At 48.0% G+C, this 23,115-nt stretch overlaps 1 protein-coding gene across 5 annotated transcripts in view; it reads left to right on the plus strand.

The window, feature by feature from the left end:
- The window catches only part of LITAF (lipopolysaccharide induced TNF factor), a 110,118-nt gene that overhangs the window by 59,411 nt on the left and 27,592 nt on the right, over nucleotides 1-23,115 (plus strand). Inside the window, exon 1 of one of the 5 annotated variants that reach the window (XM_022552310.2) lies at nucleotides 19,994-20,066. The exons of the other annotated variants lie outside the window; for them this stretch is intronic. The gene's annotated coding sequence lies outside the window, so the exon portion shown is untranslated. Of the gene's footprint in view, nucleotides 1-19,993; nucleotides 20,067-23,115 lie in introns of those variants that run through there. 5 annotated transcript variants of the gene reach the window in all.

The following is a 23,115-nucleotide window of genomic DNA, read 5'->3' on the forward strand; positions in this document are numbered from 1 at the left end:
CAGGAGAAGTCTGGCTTTCCTGGGCCTGAAGAACTCAGGGCTTTTCTCTTACAGGCCCTTATAAAGGGGCCACAACAACGTGCTAGGGCTGATAGCACCAAAGCAGGCCGTGATGTAAGGCTGAGGCCAGCTGGGCAAAGGCAGCCTTTTTTCGAGTGCCTGTCCTGAGTGTGGTGGTTTCCTTTCCCAGATTGAAGGCAGAAAGCAGGGCCCATGCTTTATTCAGTTCAGAATGGTGATAGGAACAGGGGCTCTGGAGCCAGACTGCCTAGGGTCAAGGCCTAGAATGACTCCCAAGTAGCTGTGTGACCTTCAGCCATTGTTTAAACCTCTCTGAGCTCGTTTCCTCATCCATAAAATGGGGCCGAAATAGTACTTACTTTACAGGCTGTTGGGAGAATTAAATGAGATAGCATGTACCCAAGGCTGACCCCAGACCTGGCAGAAGTAAATAGTTAATCCAGCTATTATTTCTGTGCCATGGAGGGTGCTGGATAAATACTTTTGGGTCACCTGCATTTTTTTTTTTCACAGGTAATGAAAGATTCAGCCTTTGGAATGGGGGGTATGTGTTTGGGATCCAGTCCTGCTGTGGAAGGCAGTGAAAGGGTGAAGGGTCTTGGCTGGGGAAGTCCTGCAGCCAGACATGGTCAGATCTGACCCCACTGTTTTCCTACTTAAAACCTTCTCTGACTCATCACATAAGGGCAGTATTCAAATGCTTGATCCCAGACCCTGCGGGCCCGTCCCTGACTTACCACCAACATTTCTTTCTACACCCACCTCCATCCTATGCCCCAGTAATTCTGAACTCCAGGCGATTGTTAACGTGCCAGGCCATTGCCCATGTGGTGCCCTCTGCCTGGAATGCTCTTCCTCCCTGTCTGCCTAAGACTGGACTTGAGCATCAGCCCTTTTAAAAAGCCTTTGTTGGATTTCCTACCCGCCAGGGAACAGTAATTTCTTCTTTGTATCCACCTCCCTCCCCAGCTACTCCACTAAGACTGCAGTCAGAACACATATGCATTCATTCACTCACTCACTCTTTTTTTTTTTTTTTTTTGACTGCGCTGGGTCTTTGCTTCTTTGCAGTGCGCGGGCTCTCTAGTTGTGATATGTGGGCTCCAGAGCATGTGGGCCCTCTAGTTGCGGTGCACGGGCTTACTTACTCCACGGCATGTGGGATCTTAGTTCTCTGACCAGAGATCGAACCTGCGTGCCCTGCATTGAAAGGCAGATTCTTAACCGATGGACCACCAGGGAGGTCCCCTCACTCACTCATTGACTCAGTTACTCATTCATAATTCACTCACTCATTCATTGATTCAATCACTCATTCATTAATTCCTCACTCACTCATTGATTCTTTGATTTGTTCCTTCATTCATTTATAAATCAACTACTGAAAGCTTCCTGTTTGCCAGCTACTTTTCTAGGCACTGGGGATACAGTAGTGAAAAAAACAGACAAAAATCACCCTCCTGGGGCCTCCGTGTCTCCAGCCCTTACACCTAGTAAGTGCTTAATAAATCACCCCGACATAAAGTTCTCCGACTTTAGCTTCTACCTCTTCCTACCTCACGCCCTGGGTCCTTGGGACATGACTATTTGGTCCCCCAAACATGTCCCGCAGGCTTCCATCTCCTTCTTCTTGCTGTTCCTTCCTTCTGGAATGCCCCACAAGGTTGGCCCCATGGTCATCTGCACTTTTCAGGGTCAGAGGCAGCAGCTCAGAGAGGTTGCCGAGCTTGCGTTGGGTCACACAGCTAGTACGCCCCAGAGCCACAGTTGAACTCAGTTCCTTCAACTGCAGAGCCTGTCAGGCTAGCAGCTGGGTGCCAAGCACGGTTTGTGCAAGGCCTGTGGCTCTGAAGACTGGTCATATCCCTGACCCCTTGTAATGGACCTAGGGTCTGAGATTGGAGAAGGGACATGACCTTGAATGATGCCTTGAGGCCCCAGGCTGAGGTCCAGCAAGCAGCCTGTCAGGGTGGCAGAAAGGAAAGACTAAAATCAGAGGCTGTATCCTGTGATGCAGCTGGCCTAGGTTCAAATCCCAGCTCCACCACCTACTGAGTTCTTTGACTTGGCTAAATTACTTCACCTTTCTGAGCCACAGTTCCTTCACCTATAAAATGGGGTTTATAATAGTCTCTACCCATTGGGTTATTGTAAAGATGAAAGGAGATGCCATATGTAAAACACCAAAATGATATAACCCAATAATTGTTAGCCATTATTATTGTTATTCAGAATTATTATTGTTAACATTACTTTAATTAAAATTAAAGTTAATTAAAATTGTTCAAAATAAATAATAAGAGGACTCAGCCAGGGCGGGAGGGATAAATTGGGAATTGGGGATTAACAGATAAACACTACTATACAGAAAATAGATAACAAGGACCTCCTGTATAGCCCAGGGAACTATAGTCAATATCTTATGAGAACCTATAATGGAAAAGAATCTGAAAAAGAAAAAAAAGAAATATATATATATATATATATATATATATATATAGCTGAATATATAATATAAAATATATATGTAACTGAAAAAGAATATGTATATATAACTGAATCACTTTGCTGTACACCTGAAACATTGTAAATCAACTATACTTCAAAAAAAAAAATACCATGAATTCCCTGGCAGTCCAGTGGTTAGGACTCTGTGCTTTCACTACCAAGGGCATAAGTTCAATCCCTGGTCAGGGAACTAAGATCCCGCAAGCTGTGTGGCAGCGTAGCAAAAAAAAAACAAGCCTTGGCCTCACCTCCTCCAGGAAGCCCTCCCTGACCACCCCACCCAGGTGCACCTAGAGCCTGTACATCCTTCCCTCGTACCCTTTTTCCATTGACCATTATAAATGCATTTGGTGGTCTCCTTTAAGGCCTTTCTCCCCACTGGACTTAAACTTGATCTCGGCCATTACTTGTTCTCCTGGGCCTGCCACAATGGCTGGCAGCTGTTGATAAGAAATAAATATCTGTTGCATGACCGAACAGGGTTAGGGCAACCTGAGATGACTTTGCTTCTCCTTCAGGGGCCCAGAGGAGGATGTTCCTGGAGTCCTCCTGGAGGAGGGAAAGTGGGTTAGGAATCCCTCTGCAGGGCACCGATGGGGTCTAGGGCGGAGAGGGGATTAACTCCTGGCCCCGAAAATTGTGCCAAGTGCCTGTCTGTCTTCATGTTGCTGGGGAACAGTTGGGTGTGGGTGAGGCCAGCCTTGCCCAGCAGTTTCCTCACCTGCAGATTGAGGGCTGTTGTCAGGTTAAGGGTAGCACTTGGCACAGTGAGATAGCGCCCCATGCCCTCTTCACTGGTCTATTCTATCCTCGCTGTGTGGCCTCGGGCAAGTCACTTCACCTCTCTGGGCTCAGTTTTGTCCTTTGTAAAATGGGACAACAAAAGGCATCATCTCTTGGTATGGCTGCCTGGGTTAGACAGATGAGAAAATGCATGGGGCCCAGCTTGAGAAGTACTCTGAAAATGTGAGCTGTCGTTTTGATTATTTTCTCCTCTCATTTGGTAACCCAGCAAGTGTTTACTGAGCACCTACTATGGGCCAAATGAGCTGAGTGCCAGGTGCTGACCACACTGTGAACAGGATCCTGTTTCGAACAAACCAGATTCTTTTAAAAACATTTATGGGACTGTCAGGGAAATATAAACCCAGATTGGATGACATTGGATGAAATTCAGAAGTTGTTCATTTTGGGGTGAGGGGTGGGGGCACATTGTAGTTTTGTGGTTATATTTTTCAAAAGAGTTCTCATCTTTTAGAGACTCAACCCAAAGTGTTTACAGATGACATATGATGTCAAGGATTTGCTTTGAAACAATCCAGTCTGTAAAACTAAAATTATTCTTTTTTAATGTTATTAGCCGCAACTTTCGGCTTGCAGGCTCTTAGTTCCCCGACCAGGGATTGAACCCGGGCCCTTGGCAGTGAAAGCGTGGACCGCCAGGGAATTCCCTAAAATTATTCTTTTTTATAGTTTATTTTTAAAAAATCCAATGGTGGAAGAAGGCATGGGGATACATAGACGGTATCAGATGGACCACAAGTAGGTGATGGGGAAGCTGTTTGTAACGGTCCATAATGAATTTAACAAAAAAGCATATCTTAACCACATGGGTAATTACACACCCTCAGTGAGCGATGCCCTAAGGAGAAAATGGGAAGCTGGAGGTGGGGACTGGAGGCTTCGGAGATCAAAGGCCCTGGTGAGAGTTTGGTCTTGATCCTAATTGGGCAGCCGGTGATAGGTTTCGGCCGGGACCATGGCGCCTGGCTTGGTGCGGTTGTGAGAATACTAAGTAACTCGCTGAAGGGCTCGGAACAAGCACACCACTGGGGGCTTCGTCAGAGCCCTTCTTTTTGTTCTTTCTTGTCCTCAATCTCTCCCCTCCAACACTGAGCTGGGGAGGGCTCCATACCCTTGGGAAGGGGGGTTGTCACACAGGGAAAGTGCAACCTCCTTTCCTCCTTGCCAACCCTTAGAGAAGTGTGCAAGGTCTTGCCTGGAAGTAGGAAGCTGCAGCTTTTCAGCCACGAGGACCCAGGCCTTGTGGGGGTCTGCGGGGTCCCCGAAGCCAGAGCCGACACTGAGCTGTGTCCCCACCCATCCATCTGCCCCATCTGGACAAACCATAGGCCTTGTCTTCTTTGCTCAGCATTTTCCCACGACTGAATGCCTGTGTCCCCCTCAAATTCATATGTTGAAGCCTAACCTTCAATGTGATGGTGTTAGGAGGTGGGGCCTTTGGGAGGTGAGTAGGTAATGAGGGTGGAGCCCTTGTGAATGGGATTAGTGCCCTTATAAAAGAGACCCCAGAGAACTCCCTCAACCCTTCCACCATGTGAGGACGCAGAGAGAAAACAGTCATCTAAGAACTGGGAAGTGGGCTCTCACCAGATGTAGAATCTACTAGCCCCTTGATCTTGGACTTCCCAGCCTCCAGAACTGTGAGAAATAAATGTGCGATGTTTATAAGCCATCTTGTCTGTGGTATTCTGGTATAGCAGCCGACCTGACTAAGCCACCAGCAGAACATGCTCTGGACCACATTCTTCATGGTAACAGCCTACCGACGAAGTCCATCCTCCCAGCCCTGGCTTTGGGATGCTGAGGGCCTGGGTTCCAGGTTCCCACTGTGGAAGGAGAGGAAGTGATGCCCTCCCTGCCCTCTGGAGTCCTCGAGGACTGTCCAGGGTGAGGGTCCACTCTGCTGTGGCTCAGGCCGTGGCCAGTTCCCACAGTAGGAGAGGAAGTCTCTCTCTTTCCTACATTACTGTCTCTTCCTGACACAGGGCGCCTGGGTCACAGATGTTTCACGTCAGGAGTCAGAGGTGGTGGTGACTTAATCATGCCAGCCTGCAGTTCCTTAAAAAGGTGTGGGTCGGGCTTCCCTGGTGGCACAGTGGTTGAGAGTCCGCCTGCCGATGCAGGGGACGTGGGTTCGTGCCCTGGTCCGGGAAGATCCCACGTGCCACGGAGCGGCTGGGCCCGTGAGCCATGGCCACTGAGCCTGCGCGTCCGGAGCCTGTGCTCCGCAACGGGAGAGGCCGCGACGGTGAGAGGCCCGCGTACTGCAAAAAAACAAAAACAAAACAAAACAAAAAAGGTGTGGGTCTCAGCCCTTTCAGAAAGCAGTTTGACGGAGTGCTTCAGGGGCTGGAAAGGCCTACACTTTCCATTCCAGTGATCACGCTTCTGGGAATTTGCCCAAAGGAACTAATCCTAAAACAAGGAAAGAAAGACTGAGTGCCCAGTGATATCTACTGCCGTGAGATTTGTAATAGGAATCATTGGGCGTGACGCATCTGTTGTAACCCCTTCGTGGATTCTTAAGAGGCATTTAGATGAAGGAGTTATGAGAGCTCTTTATCAACATAGAAAATACTTATGATATAACACTGAGCTGAAAACACAATGTGGGGATGGCAGGCAGGGCTGGTGGGGGGGTCTGTTGATTTTCCTAACAGTCTGTGATATCCTCCTATTGCTCTAAATGGCAGGAAAACCGGCCTGTGTGTGGCGAGGGGGCGTTCCAGCTGCCTCCCCAGCTAGCAGACGCATCACCAGGGCTCTGCCCGACAATCCAGCCCCAAAACTGGTGTGCCTGTTCCATTTTCGAAAATGGAGAGTGACAGCTTAAGGCGTGTCTCCTTTTCTGGATGATCCTGTGGCTTTCTGGAGGGGAAGAGAAGGACGGGTGGAAAAAAACCAGGGAGGCCCTTATAGCCTGCTGGGAGGCACAGCCCCTGGGGTAGGGATTTGGTCTTTTTCACATCAAAAAGTTGTTGACAGCTCAAACAGCACAGCCTCTTTCCTGGAGACTGAGGCAGGGATGTTTATTTTTACTAAAAGGTTTAAAAAGTTCTTTATTTTATTGCAAAAGCAATGCATGCTCATTGTTTAAAAAAGAAAAAACCAAATAGTATAGAATTGTATAAAATAAAGCCCCTGCCTGCCTCCCTCCCTCTTCTCTTCAGAGGGAAACTCTGTTGGTTTGTTGGGTCCTTTCTTTTAGATATGTTCCATATCAGGGGTTTTCAAACTTTTTGTTTAGCTATGAGCCACAATGAAAAAATAGATTTTGCGTTGTAACCCAGTACACACGGACAGTGGAATATAGGTAGAACAGAAGTTTTATGCAATGATGCTTATTATAAGGAATGCTGGCTGGGGTTGTCTATTCTGTTCTGTTTTGTTCTATGACAGTCTATTCCATTCTATCCCATTTCCTTTAAAAGAAAGGTGGCTGGTCTTAACCCAGTCACATAATTTCATGTCTCACATGCCTTGGTGTGACCGTCAGTGAAACTACTGCTGTAGATGTTTTTGTTTTATTTATTTTAAAATATCTATTTATCTACTTATTTATTTGGTTGCACTTGGTCTTAGTTGAGGCTCTTGGGTTCCTTAGTTGCGGCACACGGGCTCCTTAGTTGCAGCATGTGAACTCTTAGTTGCGGCATGCATGTGGGATCTAGTACCCTAACCAGGAATCGAACCCGCGCCCCTACATTGGGAGGGCAGAGTCTTAACCACTGCGCCACCAGGGAAGTCCCCTGCTGTAGATGTTAATAACACATAACGTCATTGTTCTCGACTCCTCGTTCCATGACTTGCTTTTCGCACTTGAGGATTTTACAGCCCACTTTCCGTAACTGGACATAGAGCACTATTTCTTCCTCCTTAATGGCAGCAGAGGAAAAATCATGATTGGTTTTTCACGAGGTGTTTGTCCAGCTCCTTTTTAGGCGGTACGCGGGCCTCTCACTGTTGTGGCCTCTCCCGTTGCGGAGCACAGGCTCTGGACGCGCAGGCTCAGCAGCCATGGCTCACGGGCCCAGCCGCTCCGCGGCATGTGGGATCTTCCCGGACCGGGGCACGAGCCCGTGTCCCCTGCATCGGCAGGCGGACTCTCATCCACTGCGCCACCAGGGAAGCCCCTGTCCAGCTCCTTTTTAACAGCCATTCGCCTTGTCTCCACGTTGGGCTGTCATCAGCAAGGTTTGGGGGAGGGGATGCCCCATCCACGCACAGCTACAGGGGCATCTGCGCAGTGATTCCCAGCATGGGATCCGCAGGTCAGGAAGAAAGAACCCCTCAGACATCACGATTGCTGCTGGGAATGGCCTGGGGTGGGGGGGTTCATTGAAGTGTGCGTCTAGGAGCACAGAGGACACTTTGCTCCCCCAGGGTCCCCTACACCCAATGACCACACAGGATTTTGTTTTGTATCACACCCTGCTTGCGATGCTGGGAAATACATATGTGGGTTTTAGAAATGAGTTGGGTTCCAGTTCACTTCTGCTTTCTCCTCCTTTGCTTCCTCTTTTGTCACTCGAGGGCTTTGGAGGAGGGAACCCTCCTCAATCCTGATTCCAAAGCTCTTCCACACCGATGGCTTTTCTGTCTGGAGTCCTTGGGCCTTTTATGTTGTGTGACTTGGGCAGTAAGTTCCCAGCGGGTCAAAGCTGGTTCCATGCACGTGTGTACATGAGTTGGACTGGGACCCCGCAGCTGCAGTGCATTAGAATGGGGGCTTTATTTGCAGTCCTGTCTTAGGATCAAATCCTGGTTCTGACACTTACAAGTGGGAAAAGCCTTGGGTCTTGGTTGCTTCGTCATTTATAAAATGGGGTTTAGAATCCCTGCTCGGGGAAACAGGATAGAATAAGTCTGTGGGTTAGTGCACAGACTTTATTTATTTATTTTGGCTGTGCCTTGCGGTATCTTAGTTCCCCAACCAGGGATCGAACCTGTGCCCCCTGCAGTGGAAGTGTGGAATCTTAACCACTGGACCACCAGGGACTTTAGAAAGAGCCTCTCTGGATTCTGATCTTGGCTTCACACTAATCCCACTGTGTGACCTTGGGCAAGCTACGTAACCTCTCTGTGTCTTGATTTCCTCATCTGTAAAATGGAGGGAATAATAATATCTATCTCCTAGGGTTCTTGCAAGGATTAAGTGAGTTAATAAACATGTTAGGCTAATGCCTGGCTATGCATTTATTATTGCTGTTTTTATTAAGAATGATGGGTTGTCATGAAGATTAAACAAGATGATGGATCCAAGGACTTCCCTGGTGGCGCAGTGGTTAAGACTCTGAGCTCCCAATGCAGGGGACCTGGGTTTGATCCCTGGTCAGGGAACTAGATCCCACATGCATGCCGCAACTAAGAGTTTGCATGCCACAACTAAGACCCAGCGCAACAAAGAAAAAAAAAAAGATAATGGATCTAAATGCGCTCCTATGGGACTTGGCATGTAGTAAATGATCAAAATTTTTTTAAAAGAAATGACAGTTTTAGACAGGGTATTTTTGGTTCGGAATGCGGTAGGTCTGGTAATGAACATTTAGCCCTGGCTCTGACTAGCTCAGGAGGGAGAAGAAATCGTAGAGGCACCTGCTCAGGGGTTCTTCGCAAGTGTTTCTTCCACATTTCAGTGTCTCATTTCAGCGGCTCAGGAAGGTGGAGGAGGGGAGGATGGGGGTGGGGGAGACAACTTCCATCCCGGAAGGGTGGGTAGGTGAAAGGGGAAGTGGTGTACTTTGTCTTTTTTGCCGAAATGCTCTGGAAATAAGGCTTCCTGGGGATGCTCCCAGGTTAGGGCCTCAGGGCTACATGTGCTTGGGGGTGGGGTGCAGAAAAGGGAAGGAGGGGGTGTCAGGGACATCAAGGTGTTCCCCACTTCCCCTCCAGCCTGTCTTCTCTTTATTCCAGTGCCAGGCTTGTGCTGGGCATCTGGGACACATCCGTGAGCAGCACACCATCAGATGTGGAATAATAAACACGATGTCGTTAATGAGAGGGTAGTAAGTGTTTCAGAAAAGTGGGGATGGGGTCGAGTGTGAGGGAGGGGCTGTAATTTCAGAGAGGGTGGTCGGGGTGGGCCTGGTTGAGAAGGTAACATTTAAGCAAAGGCTTGAAGGAGGGAGCCAGCCATGTTGATACCTGGGGCGCCAGTGGTTCAGGCAGAGGGAAACAGCCAGTGCAAAGGCCCTGAGGCAGGACAGTGCTGGAACAGCAGAGAGGCCTGTGTGGCTGAAGCAGAGTGAGTGAGATTGAAGGTGTTTGGAGACGAGGACAGAGAAGTAGTGAGGCTTAGATCACGTGGGGCTCTGGAGGCCTTAGGGAGGGCCTGATACCTCTCTAGACTGTGGGGAAACTGAGTCAGGAGCTCAGGATGGGTCATGAGTATATTTGCTTGAGTGGGATTATTTTCTTATCACAGAGCTGTGGCTGCTGCTAGCAGATCTAAAGTGTGATTCCAGAAACAAAGGGCTCATAGGCCTTGTGGGTATTTGGTTTTGATGGAAGTGGTGCTTAAAAACAACGGCAACAAGTTTAGGGTTAGTAGATGCAAACTATTACATATAGTAAGGATAAAAAACAAGGTCCTGGGCTTCCCTGGTGGCGCAGTGGTTGAGAGTCCACCTGCCGATGCAGGGGACACGGGTTCGTGCCCCGGTCCGGGAAGATCCCACGTGCCACGGAGCGGCTGGGCCTGTGAGCCGTGGCCGCTGAGCCTGTGCATCCGGAGCCTGCGCTCCGCAACGGGAGAGGCCACAACAGTGAGAGACCCGCGTACTGCAAAAAAAAAAAAAAAACCAAGGTCCTACCATATAGCACAGGGAACTATATTCAATATCCTGTGATAAACCATCACGGAAAAGAATACGAAAAAGAATGTGTGTGTGTGTGTAACTGAATCACTTTGCTGTCCAGCAGAAATTAACACAACATTGTCAATCAACTACAATTCAGTTAAAAACAACTACAGCAGCAGCAACAGCAACACGATAATAATAGCAGTTATGAACACCTGAAGCCTTCCTATGTGCCAGGCCACTGCCCTTCACGAGTTCGTCTCATTGTCACGACCTCACTGGAGATGCTGGGGCAGCAGAGAAAAGAGAGTCTGGAAGGAGGGGCTGGCTGAGGTCCAGCCACCGGGAAGGAGCCAAGACGGGGACTGGGTCCCAGGCCTTGTGTCAGACCTGATGTCATCACCACTGCTCCATCTATTTCCTCAACAGAGGGGGCCTGACTGCCCACCTCCCACCCCCAAGCCCTGGTCTGACCCTCTGGAGGTTGGGCAATTCCAGGCTTCCCAGACCTACAGTCACCGCCCCTGGCCTGCACTTCTCCTTCTGGCCGGAAGAGAGACCAGCTGATGGACCAACACTGGCATTCAGGTTCAAATTCCAGGAACTGCAGAATCAGTCCAGAAATGTGCCCGGGAGAAAACCCTAAATGAGGAGGTCCCTTTGAAAGTTGAGTGGAAAGGTGGCTCTGGTGTTTGGGGCACCTGGAAAAACAGTGGTGCAAGACATGGAGGGCCTCCGTGAAACAGGTCAGACCAAGAAAGACAACTATCATATGATGTCACTCACATGTGGAATTTTTTTTTTTTTTTGGCTGTGCCGTGCGGCATGCAGATCCCAGTTCCCCGACCAGGGATTGAACCAGCGCCGCGCCCCGCCTCCCCGCGCCCCTGCATTGGAAGTGCAAAGTCCCAACCACTGGACTGCCAGGGAAGTCTCTCACACGTGGAATTTGAAAAAAAAAAAAACCCACCAAACTCATAGAAAAAGGGAACAGATTGATGGTTGCTAGAAGCCAGGGGTGGAGTGTGTGTGAAGTGGGTGAAGGTGGTCAAAGTGTACAGACTTCCAGTTATAAAATAAATAGGTCCTGGGGAGGTAATGTACAGCATAGTGACTATAGTTAATAATAATACTGTGTCATATATTTGAAAGCTGCTAGGAGAATAGATCTTAAAAGTTCTCATCACAAGGAAGAAAAAAGATGTGTAATTATGTGTGGTGATGGATGTTAACTACACTTACTGTGGCGATCATTTTGCAGTATGTACAAATATGGAATCGTTATGTTGTACACCTGAAACTAATATATAATGTTATATGTCAGTTACATCTCCATACAAAAATATTAAGGAAAAGTGGCCAAGGACCTCTGTGGGTGCTCCAAGGGAAGAGAGGAACCTGCATGGAGACCTTGGCTGGGGGCTGGAGGTGGGAAGTTGGCTGTTCCCTTTCAGACTGGGGAGGGCCAGGTGTTGCTTGGAAATGCTTATTTTTGTTTTGTGGGTTGCAGCTCTGTAGGAGGCTACATTGGAGGGAAAGACTCTGAGGTTCAACAGCCTGAAAGATACAGGTCTGGGTGATCTAGAAGGCTCTACACCAAGAAGCTCTCCACAGCATGGTGACTAAACATGGAGCCAGCCAGCCTGGGTTCAAATTGCCACTGCTACCATTACTAGCTGTGTGACTTTTGGCAACTTGCTTAATCTCTCTGGGCTCCAATGGCTACATCTGTAAAGTAGAGATGATAATAATTCCCTCACAGGGTTGTTGTGAGCACCATTTGTTAAATAAATATGATTCTAGGATTCAGGCTCCACCCACAACGCCCCTTCTCCCCACCCAGGGCTGTTGGAATGGATCCCAGAGAACGAAGATCTTCTGTGCCATGAAGACATTTGTTTCTGGGAAGCTACAGCAATTAGAAAGAGCCAGGGATGATTGCAAAGACACAGGGTACTCATTATTGATTCATTATCTATCTCCTGCTCCCAACCAGAACATAAAATCCAGGGGAGTTAGGACTTTGCCCTTTGTTTTGCTACCCCAGCTCTCGGCCTTGGAACAGTCCTGGCACCCAGGACACATCAGCTGAGGGAGTGAGAAGGCTGTGCGACAGTCTCAGGAGTCAGCTGGACTTGGTGTAAATCCCATCTCCAGGCACCTTCTTGCTTTGTGACTTGGGGCTTGTTACTTAACCTCTCTGGGCCTCAGATGCCTCATCTGTAAAACAGGAGGTTTTTTCTTAAAGAAAAGGAGATAATGGATATAAAAGTATCCAGCATCCAGCAGGGGTAGGGTTAGTGTTAGTGTTTCCCATCACTATCATCACCGTCCTCCTCCTTCTGCACTGGGGGTTTATTCTGCATCCTTGGCCCATTGCTGTGGTCAGGGTATATCTTGTTAAATAGAACCACAGGCACACAGCGTGTCATTTAGGTGGTGTTATTGAGGGGATCAGGCCTCTCATCCTGATGACCTGTTTTTCCCTGCAGTTAATGGGCCACCCCCACAAGCAGGTAACAAAGTTCTCACTCTAGGCAGGCCAGGAAAGGCCCCACTTGCTACTTCTTCTGGGCCTGGTGAAGACAGAGGCCTGGCTAGTTTGGGGACAGTCTCCCACACCTCCAGGGGAAAGGCTGACCCACGTAATTGCAGGGTTGGGGAAACTCACCCGGGCTTCCACCTGGGCCACTGTCTGTAGGTGCCATCGCTTTGGTGCACCAGGCAGGTAGCATTGCCAGATAGAATAGAGAACGCCCAGTTAAATGTGAATTTCAGACCAACGCGTGATTTTTTTTTTTTTTTTTTTAGTTTAAGTATGTCTTGTACAATGCTGCGAATATATTACAAGTCTGCAACACTGCAACATTCGGGACATACTTATACTAAACAATTACTTGCTGTTTATCTGAAATTCAAATTTAACTAGGAGTCTTGTGTTTTTATTTGCTGCATCTGGCAACTCTACCAAGGCCTCTCTCTGCCCCTGAATTCACCCCATTTCAGCTCTATCTTGGCAGCAGCAGAAGCAAAGGGCTTATCCAGGGCCAGAGCCCAGGCAAGGGCAGTGAGCTAGGATCTGGGCACGGGGAGGGCCTCGCCTGTCCCTGGCCTCAGTTTCCCCATCCGCGTAACTCAGCAGGAAGAATCTTGGCTGCACAGGGCTTTTGCAAGGATGAATCGTGTGACGTGTGTGGGAAACATATTTTGGAAATGAAAAAGGTGTTATGGAAACATTAGTTACCAGAATTCATTGTTATGAATAACACAGACCAGTCAGTGGAGGCTGTTTCTGGCAACTGGTTTCCTTTTTTGAAAATTAGTTTTCCTAAACCAGCAATTTGTGTTTGTTAAAATGTTAGAAAATGGGCTTCCCTGGTGGCGCAGTGGTTGAGCGTCCGCCTGCCGATGCAGGAACACGGGTTCATGCCCCGGTCCGGGAAGATCCCACATGCTGCAGAGCAGCTAGGCCCGTGAGCCATGGCCGCTGAGCCTGCGTGTCTGGAGCCTGTGCTCCGCAACGGGAGAGGACACAACAGTGAGAGGCCCGCATACCGCAAAAAAAAAAAAGTTAGAAAATGGAAAGTAGCAAAAGGAGAAGAAAAATCCTTAATTCTCCTCACTCAGAGACAACTATTTATCACGTTCTTTTATCCTTGAAAAAGTGTGAAGACATTTTTCCAGGTGTATGTGTGTGCATTTTTTTTCTTTTTAACAAAAAATGGGATTATAGCCTGCATTCTTTCATGCAAACTGCTTTTCTCCCCTGGCTGCTGAAATTTCAGAATATACCCAGAGGACATCTCCCCCTTTCTGTCTGGTTCATGTGATGCCAGGGGTGTTGGCATACAATGTGTCCACTTCCCAGATCTTGTTCTGGGCCCTTTCAGGTTAGAATACAGCTGCAAAATCTTCAGTGGGAAGAGAAACAGTCACAGATGTATGTATAACTGCCCCACCTCTGCTATGTCCTCACAGAGCATACGTAAGATGCCTGGTTTACTTTTCTTTTTTTTTTTTTTTTTTGCGGTACGCGGGCCTCTCACTGTTGTGGCCTCTCCCCTTGCGGAGCACAGGCTCCGGATGCGCAGGCCCAGCGGCCATGGCTCACGGGCCCAGCCGCTACGCGGCATGTGGGATCTTCCCAGACCGGGGCACGAACCCGCGTCCCCTGCATCGGCAGGCAGACTCTCAACCACTGTGCCACCAGGGAAGCCCTATTTTTTAATTGAGATACATTCACATAATATAAAATTTAACATTTTAACTATTTTAAACTACACAGTTCAGTAAACTTCACAATTCAAAATATTGCACAACCTTCACCATTATTGGCTTCCAGAATATTTTTAGCAACCACCAATCAGCTTTCCGTATCTATAGAGTTTTCCTATTCTTGAAATTTCATGTAAACGGAATCATATGATATGTGACCTTTTTGTGTCTGGCTTCTTTCCCTTAGTATCATGTTTTCAAGGTCCGTCCACACCGTTGCAGGTATCCGTATTTCACTTCTTTTTATGATCACATAATATTCCATCATAAGGGTATATACCACATTTTGTTTATCTGTGCATCAGTTAGCGGACATTTGGGTTACTTCCGTCTTTTGATTATTGTGAATAATGCTGTGAACATTCCTGTACAAATTGTGGATATACCTGTTTTCAATTCTTTTGTGGATATGCCAGGCGTAGAATAGCGGCTGCACCATTTTATATTCCCACCAGCAATGTTTGAGGGTTTCGATTTTTTCACATCCTCCCCAATGCTTGTTATTTTCCATTAAAACAAACAAAAATCGTTTATGACCACCATAGTGGGTATGAAGTGGTTTCTCATTGTGGTTTTGATTTGCATTTCCCTGATGACTAAAGATGTTGAGCATCTTTTCATGTGCTTGTTGGTGTTTGTATATCTTCTTTGTAGAAACGTCTATTCAAGTTCTTTGCCAGTTTTTTGTTTAAGTTAAATTTGTGTGTGTGTGTGTGTGATAAAATATGCATAACGTAAAATTTATCATTTCAGCCATTTTAAGTGTACAGCTGAGTGGCATCAAGTACATTCACAGTACTGTGCTATCATCACCACCGTCCATCTCTAAAACTTTTTTTTTTTTAAAAAGACTATTAAAAAAAAAAAAAAAGACTATTTTTGGGCTTCCCTGGTGGCGCAGTGGTTGAGAGTCTGCCTGCCGATGCAGGGGACACGGGTTCGTGCCCCGGTCCGGGAGGATCCCGCATGCCGCGGAGTGGCTGGGGCCGTGAGCCATGGCCGCTGGGCCTGCGCATCCGGAGCCTGTGCTCCGCAAGGGGAGAGGCCACAACAGTGAGAGGCCCACGTACCGCAAAAAGAAAAAAAATTGGGTTGATGTCTTTTTGTTGTTGACTTGTAAGGGTGCTTTATAAAATCTGGATACTAGATCCTGATCAAGTGTACGATTTGCAAATATTTTCTCCCGTTCTGTGGTTTGTCTCTTCGCTCTCTTGATACAGGCATACTTTATCTTATGCCGCTTTGCTTTATTGTGCTTTGTGGACATAGCATTTTTTTTTTAGAAATTGAAGGTTTGTGGCAACCCTGCGTCAGGCAAGTCTATTGAAGCCATTTTCTCAAGAGCATTTGCTTATTTTGTGTCTCTCTGTCACATTTTGGTAATTCCCGAAATATTTCAAACTTTTCCATTACTATTATATTTGTTACGGTGACCTGTGATCTGTGATCTTTGACGTTACTACTAAGACTAGCTGAAGACTCAGATGATGGTTAGCAGTTTTTAGCAATAAGGTATGTTTAAATTAAGGTATGTACTTTTTTTTTAGACATAATGCTATTGCACGCAATAGACTATAGTAGCATGTAAACATAACTTGAATATTCACTGGGAAACTAAAAAATTTGTGTGAGTCACTTTATTGCAATATTCACTTTATTGTGGTGGTCTGGATCTGAACCCATAATATAGCCGAAGTATGTGGTTAGTGTGCTTTTATGCACAAAAGTTTTTAATCATGATGAAGTTCAATCTATCTATTTTTTCCTTTTGTTGCTTGTGCTTTTGATGTCATATTTGATAAACCATTGCCTAATCCAAGATCATGAGGATTTACACTTTTGTTTCCTTCTAAGAGTTTTATAGTTTTTCCATTTTGAATTCATTTTTTTCTATAGTGTGAGGTAGGGATCCAGCTTCATTGTTTTTTTTGTTTTTTGGGGTTTTTTTTTGCAGTACGCGGGTCTCTCACTGTTGTGGCCCCTCCCGTTGCGGAGCACAGGCTCCGGACGCGCAGGCTCAGCGGCCATGGCTCACGGGCCCAGCCGCTCCGTGGCATGTGGGATCTTCCTGGACCGGGGCACGAACCCACGTCCCCTGCATCGGCAGGCGGACTCTCAACCACTGTGCCACCAGGGAAGCCTCAGCTTCATTGTTTTGCATGTGAATATCCAGTTGTTCCAGCACCACTTGCTGTAAAGACTCTTTTCCCATGGAATGGTCTTGATATCTTTCTCAAAAACCCATTGCCCACAGATGTATGGGTTTATATATGGAATCTCAATTTTATTTCATTGGTTTATATGTCTATTCTTATGCCCATAACACATGCTTTGATTACTGTAGCTTTGTACTGAATAATAACTTTGGAAATTTAGAAGTGTGAGTCCTCCGACTTTGTTCTTTTTCACAATTGCTTTGGTTATTGAGTCCCTTGCAATTCCATATGAATTTTAGTGTCTGCTTATCTATTTCTGCCAAAGAGGCAGTTGGGATTTAGATAGAGATTATGTTGGATCTCTACATAAGTTTGGGGAGTATTACCATCCATGATGGTTAGTTTTATGTGTCAACTTGGCTAGGCTATAGTACCCAGTAATTCAAGTAAACGCTAATTTGGGTGTTGCTGTGAAGGTATTTTGTAGATGTGGTTAACTTCTACAACAAGTTGACTTTAAGGAGATTATTTAAGTAATATGGGCCTTATCCAACCAGTTGAATGGCCTTAAGAGCAAAACTGAGGTTTCCCAGAAGAATTCCACCTATGGACTAGAGCTTCAGCTCCTGCTCAGGAGTTTCGTATCTATCTCTCTATCTATATCTGTGTATCTATGTGTCTATGTATCTATCTCTGGTTCCATTTCTCTGATAGAACTCCGATATACCACATGAATATCTTCCCATTTATTTAGGTCTTCTTTAATTTCCTTCAGCAACATTCAGTGAAGAAGTCTTAAACTTCCTTAGTTAAACTGTTTTCTGCATTTTGTTTTTGTATTTTTCCTTGCTAGTGTATAGATATGCCACTGGTTTTTTAAATGTTGATCTGGTATCCTGCCACCTTACAGAACTTGTTTATTTGTACTAACAGTTTTTGTGGGTTCCTTAGGATTTTCTATATACAAGATGATGTCATCTACAAACAGAGATAGTTTTACCCCTTCCTTTCCAATCTGGATGCTTTTTATTTTTCTTGCCTACTTGCTCTGGCTAGAACTTCTAGTACAGTGTTGAATAGAAGTTGTGAAAGCAGACATCCTTGCTTGTACTTGATCTCAAGGGTGAAAGCATCCTGTCTTTCACCATGGAGATGATGTTTGCTGTGGGATTTTCGTAGATGCTCCTTATCAGGTTGTGGAAGTGTCTTTCTATTCCAAGTTTGTTGAGTGTCTTTATATCTTGAAAAGGTGTTGGATTTGGGGGACTTCCCTGGCAATCCAGTGGTTAAGACTCCGCACTTCCACTGCAGGGGGTGCGGGTTTGACCCCTGGTTGGGGAACTAACTAAGGTCCCACATGCCGTGTGGTATGGCCAAAAACTGAAAAAAAGGTTTCGGATTTTGTCATATGCTTTTTCTGTGTCTATTGATGACACAGAAAAAGATGATCGTGTGGCTGGTTTACTTTTCTTCCCTTCTTGGAAGCGTTGGGTTGGAAATTCCAACTCTGTGGTTTTTTTCAGGGATCAAAAAAGGGTTACAGTTTTATAGCTCTCCCCATAAATAATTGCAAACTCACGGATGCAGTAAGTGTTTAGGACAGATGAGAAAACAAAACCAGCTCCTGTTGTGGCTCAGCAGTTGGGGGGAGAAAAACGAATGAAGATGGCTTAGCAATGAGTAATAGAGAAGGAAATTCAGGTGTGCGATTGCTTTTCCTTCAGCAGAAAGGAAGAAGGAAAGAAGAGGATGGGGGAGAGGGAGGAAGGAAGGCAGGAAGGCTGTTTCTTCAAGATTTTGCTCTGACATATTTTCTGTAGGGCTCACCTCTTGCTATCAATGGTCTGTGATACTCTGGGTTAATGTCAAGACATCAGGTGTTGGGCACAATCCAGCTTTCTCTATAGTTTTAAAACAAGAAAAGATTGGCATCACTAATAACATCTACGTGGCAACTTCTCATGCTGGGGAGAACTTTGAAATCCCCTCCTTTAATTGAGTGATACGTCCAGGGCTGGTAGTAGTACGTGGCTGCTGGTAGCTGGGTCCACGTGGTGAAAGGTGGTAAGAGCTTTGGGCAGGGAAGAAGGGGACAGTTTACTATAAGACATTGGGCAAGTCACTCTCTGCCTGGGTCTCAGTGTAAAGGCGGGGAGGGTTCCACCACCAGAGGAGTTCTGGGATCCAGGTCTATGAATCCGCAAGGGGGATTTTAGGCTCCCCGCCCAGGTTCCAGAATAATCAGCCGGTGATTCAGAAACAAAACCAAATAACAAACAAAAAAGCCCGACGAATTTCCGGCATTTCTCTAGGTAGCCACATTAGGGTTCCACCCATTCTCCAGGACTCTGTACTCTCAAAGCCACATCAGCTCATCAGTGCCCTGTAATGACTTCCCAGGGGGGCCTGCTGGATCAGGGCTGCTATTATTACTGTAGCAGCATAACGGGGGGCTCTTATCAGATACGCAGCACTTGTTTAGGGGCAAAGGGTTTTGCTGAAACAGTAGTTACTGATTTCCAGTTTTCAGTGATGGAGTGAGAAAGTACCTAGGGGCCTGGGGCCACCCTGGGGGCATACAAAGTACAATAGTTAGCAGATAGGGTAAGGTTTTTTTTGTTTTTTTTTAAAGCATCTTTATTGGAGTATAATTGCTTTACAATGGTGTTAGTTTCAGCTTTATAACGTAGGGTAAGTTTTATTTAACGCAATCTGTGTTAAATGCTTTGCCTGCATTAGCTCACCTAATTCTCCCCTAGATCTTATGAGATATGCACTGTTATGCCCATTTTACAGAGAGGAGACTGAGGCTCAGAGAAAGTGGGCACTTGGCCAAAGGCACATAGAGCATCTTGGGCTGTCTGTACGCGTCTGAATGTACAGAAATTTGTTATGGGGAGAGAAGGGCCGCCCTCCGGAGGGCAGGGAGCACTGGATCCCTTGGCGCGGGATCTGGAACTCGAGGGTGGGGGTCCGCATAGTCTGAGGGTGGGGAAGAAGGAATGCCAGAGATGGGGGACCCATGCGAACCGGGGAGAGCAGGGGGTGGAAATCAGGAGGGGAGATTCAAGGGTGTCCGGGCACGTGGCGGGGATCGACGAGCAGGGGCAGAATCCGAAAGGGGAGACACCAGTATGGGGCGAGTGGGGTCTGGGCTGAAACTGGGGGTTCCAGGGAGTGAACGGGGTCTGGGGTGTAACCCGGGGTGTTTCGAGGGTAGTGGGAGATCGGAGGGGTGGAGGGGAAGGGCAGAAGCCGGAGGGTCGCAGGTCCCTGGCGGGCTCTCAGGCCCGGGTTAGCGGCCCCCGCAGGTGGCTTGGGCGCGGGTCCCGACCGCGCGCGGAGGCGTGGAGAAGCCGGAAGCCGAAGCCGCAGCGTCCCGCCCCGGCCGGTCCAGCTCCCGCCCCCGCCGCCGGGAGCTCCTCCCCGCCGCCCGCCCGCCAGCCCGCCAGCCTGTACCGCCAGCTCAGACCTCCCGGCTCGACTGGCTGCGCGGGCGGCGGTGAGTGCAGCGCTGGAGGGCTGGCGGTCGGGGCGCGGGTGGGGGCCGCGGATAGGGGCGGTCAGCGGCCGGGGCGCGAATCGGGGGTACCCCGGGCCGGCGGTGGGGAGCGAGCGGGCTCCGTGCGGCGCGAGCACCTGCTCCGGGCTCCACGCGGGTCGTGGCGGGCGGGAACCCTGACGGGTCCCCGGGGTCGAGGTGGGGTGGAAGGCGTCGAGGTCCCGCCTCGATCTTCTGTGCGGCGCCGGTGAGGCCGGGTTTCCAGCCTCTCGGCGCCTGTTCCCGCCGCGGGACAGGCTGGTTCCGTTCCTGCTCTGCTAAGTGGGCAGATCGCCCGCGGATCGCGCGCGGTGGGGTCGTCCCGCCGCAACCTGAAAGCGCGCCCCTTCCTACTCGCGGGGCCGCCTCCCCGGAGAGAACTCCCCGAGGCTTTTCAGGAAAGTCTCAACTCGCTCTGGTGGCAGCTATCTCAAAGTTGAGATTTCCAGAATCATCAGCCAGTGATTCAGAAACAAAACCAAATAACAAACAAAAAAGCCCGACGAATTTCCGGACGCCGGTCCCAGAAATTCGACTTCTAGGGGACACGGCATCTGCGTTTTCCCCTGACCACGGGGGTTCCCCGCAGGATTCAGGACGGCTCTCAGCCGGTGACTGTGTGGACACCCGAGGGCCTAGGGAGCCCCCAGCAGATGAAAATCCGGGACACAGAGCAAAGGGAGCCTGGGCCCTGGCTAGACGCCCCCTTCATGGGGGGGTAAGGTGGGCACCCTGTGAGTGCAGGGCTGGGCCGGGACCCCATCCACTGCCGGTGCTGGATGGATGCCAGTGGCACATGCCGGCGAGGTGGACCTCGCCCCTCCCTACCAAGATAGGCAGGTCGCCCCCTCCCCTCTGCTGTACAGGCCCCTGTCGATCTGGGCAGTGGGGTAATTTTGCCAGAAGCCCTTGGTCAGGGTCAGGGAGAGGAGGTGATGGGAAATGGGTGTATTCTGGAAGGGCTGTGCATTCCAGGGATCAGGCCAGCTGGTCTTTGAATAGTTTTCTGGTGGCTTTTGTGCTTCCGATAAGTGGGGCTGATGTCATTGCCTGTTGGACCGAGCTTTGGTGGCTGGGAAATCCAGTTTCTGGAAGCCACAGGACCTTCCCATCTTAGCCCATCAGGGTAGACTCTCCCACCCGTCTTCCCAAGGGGAATAAATCCTTGGCCTGGTGAGCTGGCCCTGGTTCAGGCGCTGTCTGGAATGCAGGTTGGCCCTGCAGTTCCCCTGGGGCCCTTTTAAGGAAAGACATGGTTTGCATTAGTGTGTGCTTGACTGCCTCCCTTACCTTCCTACTCCCACCCCACGACGTCTCTGGGTGACTCTTCTAAAATGGGACTAACCTGGATGCCGTGTAGTGGGATGAACTGGTATTTGAGACTCCACCAGCATGTTTGGTTTTATCACAATTGGCTCAGAGTCCAGAGAGCAGGTGACTTGCTCTACCTGGCATAGAATAACACCCATGCTGCACTTGGCTTACCTCTCAGCCAGTCCTTGCTCTGGAATGTAAATGTGCACCAGACTCTCTAAGAAACATTTATTGTAGATCTACGATGGGAGAGGTCCATCTTCTCTCTTTCCTGTTACTTTAAGGCATGAATAATACATGCTTTTATTCAAATTTGTAAAAGTATCCTTGTTGTAATGTTTTCGTGGATTAAGTGACTCGGTGATTGATCTGAGATGGAGAATCCATTTCTGAAGTCTCTAAAATACTAGATTGAAGTCGTTTCGCTGTCTCTGGCGAGTAAACTTCCCTTTGTTCCTGTGGTCGCTTTTACGGGATAGCTGTGGGGAAATAAAGTGCTACCCTTGCCTTGTAAAGGACACAGAAGAAATGGCTCCTGGTCCTGAGGGGTTTATGCTGTGGGTGGAAAATGGAAACACACAAAGGTGAAAAGCCAATGCTCAGCAATGCCCCTGTGACTCTGGAAGGATTGAAAGGAATGGAAAGGAGGGAGCTGTGAGCTGGGGGCCAGGTTAGTCAGGGAAAGTTTCATAGAAAAGCAGAGGCCTGAGTACATGTAGCAGAAGGTACATGTGGACTAGATGGGCAGCATTCCGAATGAGCAGAAGGGGCTCAGCAAAGCTTCGGAGGAGGCACAGACTAGCCCATAGTTGAGAACAGTGAAAGGGGAACCACTGAGAGCAAAGGAACCGGAAGGCCTAAGTTCATTTTCAAGGAGATAGACAGGGCATGATTTGTTGCCATTACCCACAACCAGAGGTGCTATGGTGCCACTGTGAGAATGGGAGTATGCCATCAGGGACTTAAAATTCTCCCACCGAAGATCAATCAACCCCAGTTACAGTGATGGTGGAAAAAGCAAGATCTGACACGAAGTCCTAGAGTCTTGGCACGGTGACTTGTCCTTATTTGTGCTTTTACTTCAACAAGAATAGCTCAGTGGGCAAGGTGGTCCATCTCATCATGCAAATAAGTCCTCCTTAACTCTGCCATACTTCAGTACTGACGTGTTTATGGTGTCTTTGGTGCCCATTTGGCCCCCCTATGGCCTGTTCTGAACTTGACTGATGTTTACTTATCTTAACATTGTTATTTGAGTTCTAAGTGGTACTTTCCCGGGTCCTCACAATTTCATCTTATTGTTTGCACTCTGGGCAGTCAGGATAACACTTTCGTAGCTAATGAAGTTGTCCCTTAGCCACAGGTTATTTCAGTAGAAGAACTGTGTGTAGTTTCATAGGGTTTAAGACCTGGACAGAAGAAAGGAGATATCAAGGGTGTCTGTGTGGTGATTCCCTGTTCACCTAGTAGGTAGGAAGTTAATTCACCAAGATCGGAAAAGCCAGAGGCACTTTCTTCTTTGTGGGTGAAGAAGGTAACTTCAGGGAAAATGATGATGGAGAATTGAAGCTTACTTAGCTCATGGAGTTTTAGAATTGACAGTGTTCCTGGGGTCAGTTTAAGAGCTTAGCATTGACTTGCCCTAACCTTGAGTCCAGGGAGGTTATTCATAAAGGCTGCACTGATAGCTTTTAAA

This window comes from Delphinapterus leucas, chromosome 15 (assembly GCF_059928025.1).
Source record: "Delphinapterus leucas isolate spDelLeu-1000000601 "Yukka" chromosome 15, BTC_Dleu_Yukka2, whole genome shotgun sequence".
Classification (NCBI taxonomy): domain Eukaryota; kingdom Metazoa; phylum Chordata; class Mammalia; order Artiodactyla; family Monodontidae; genus Delphinapterus; species Delphinapterus leucas.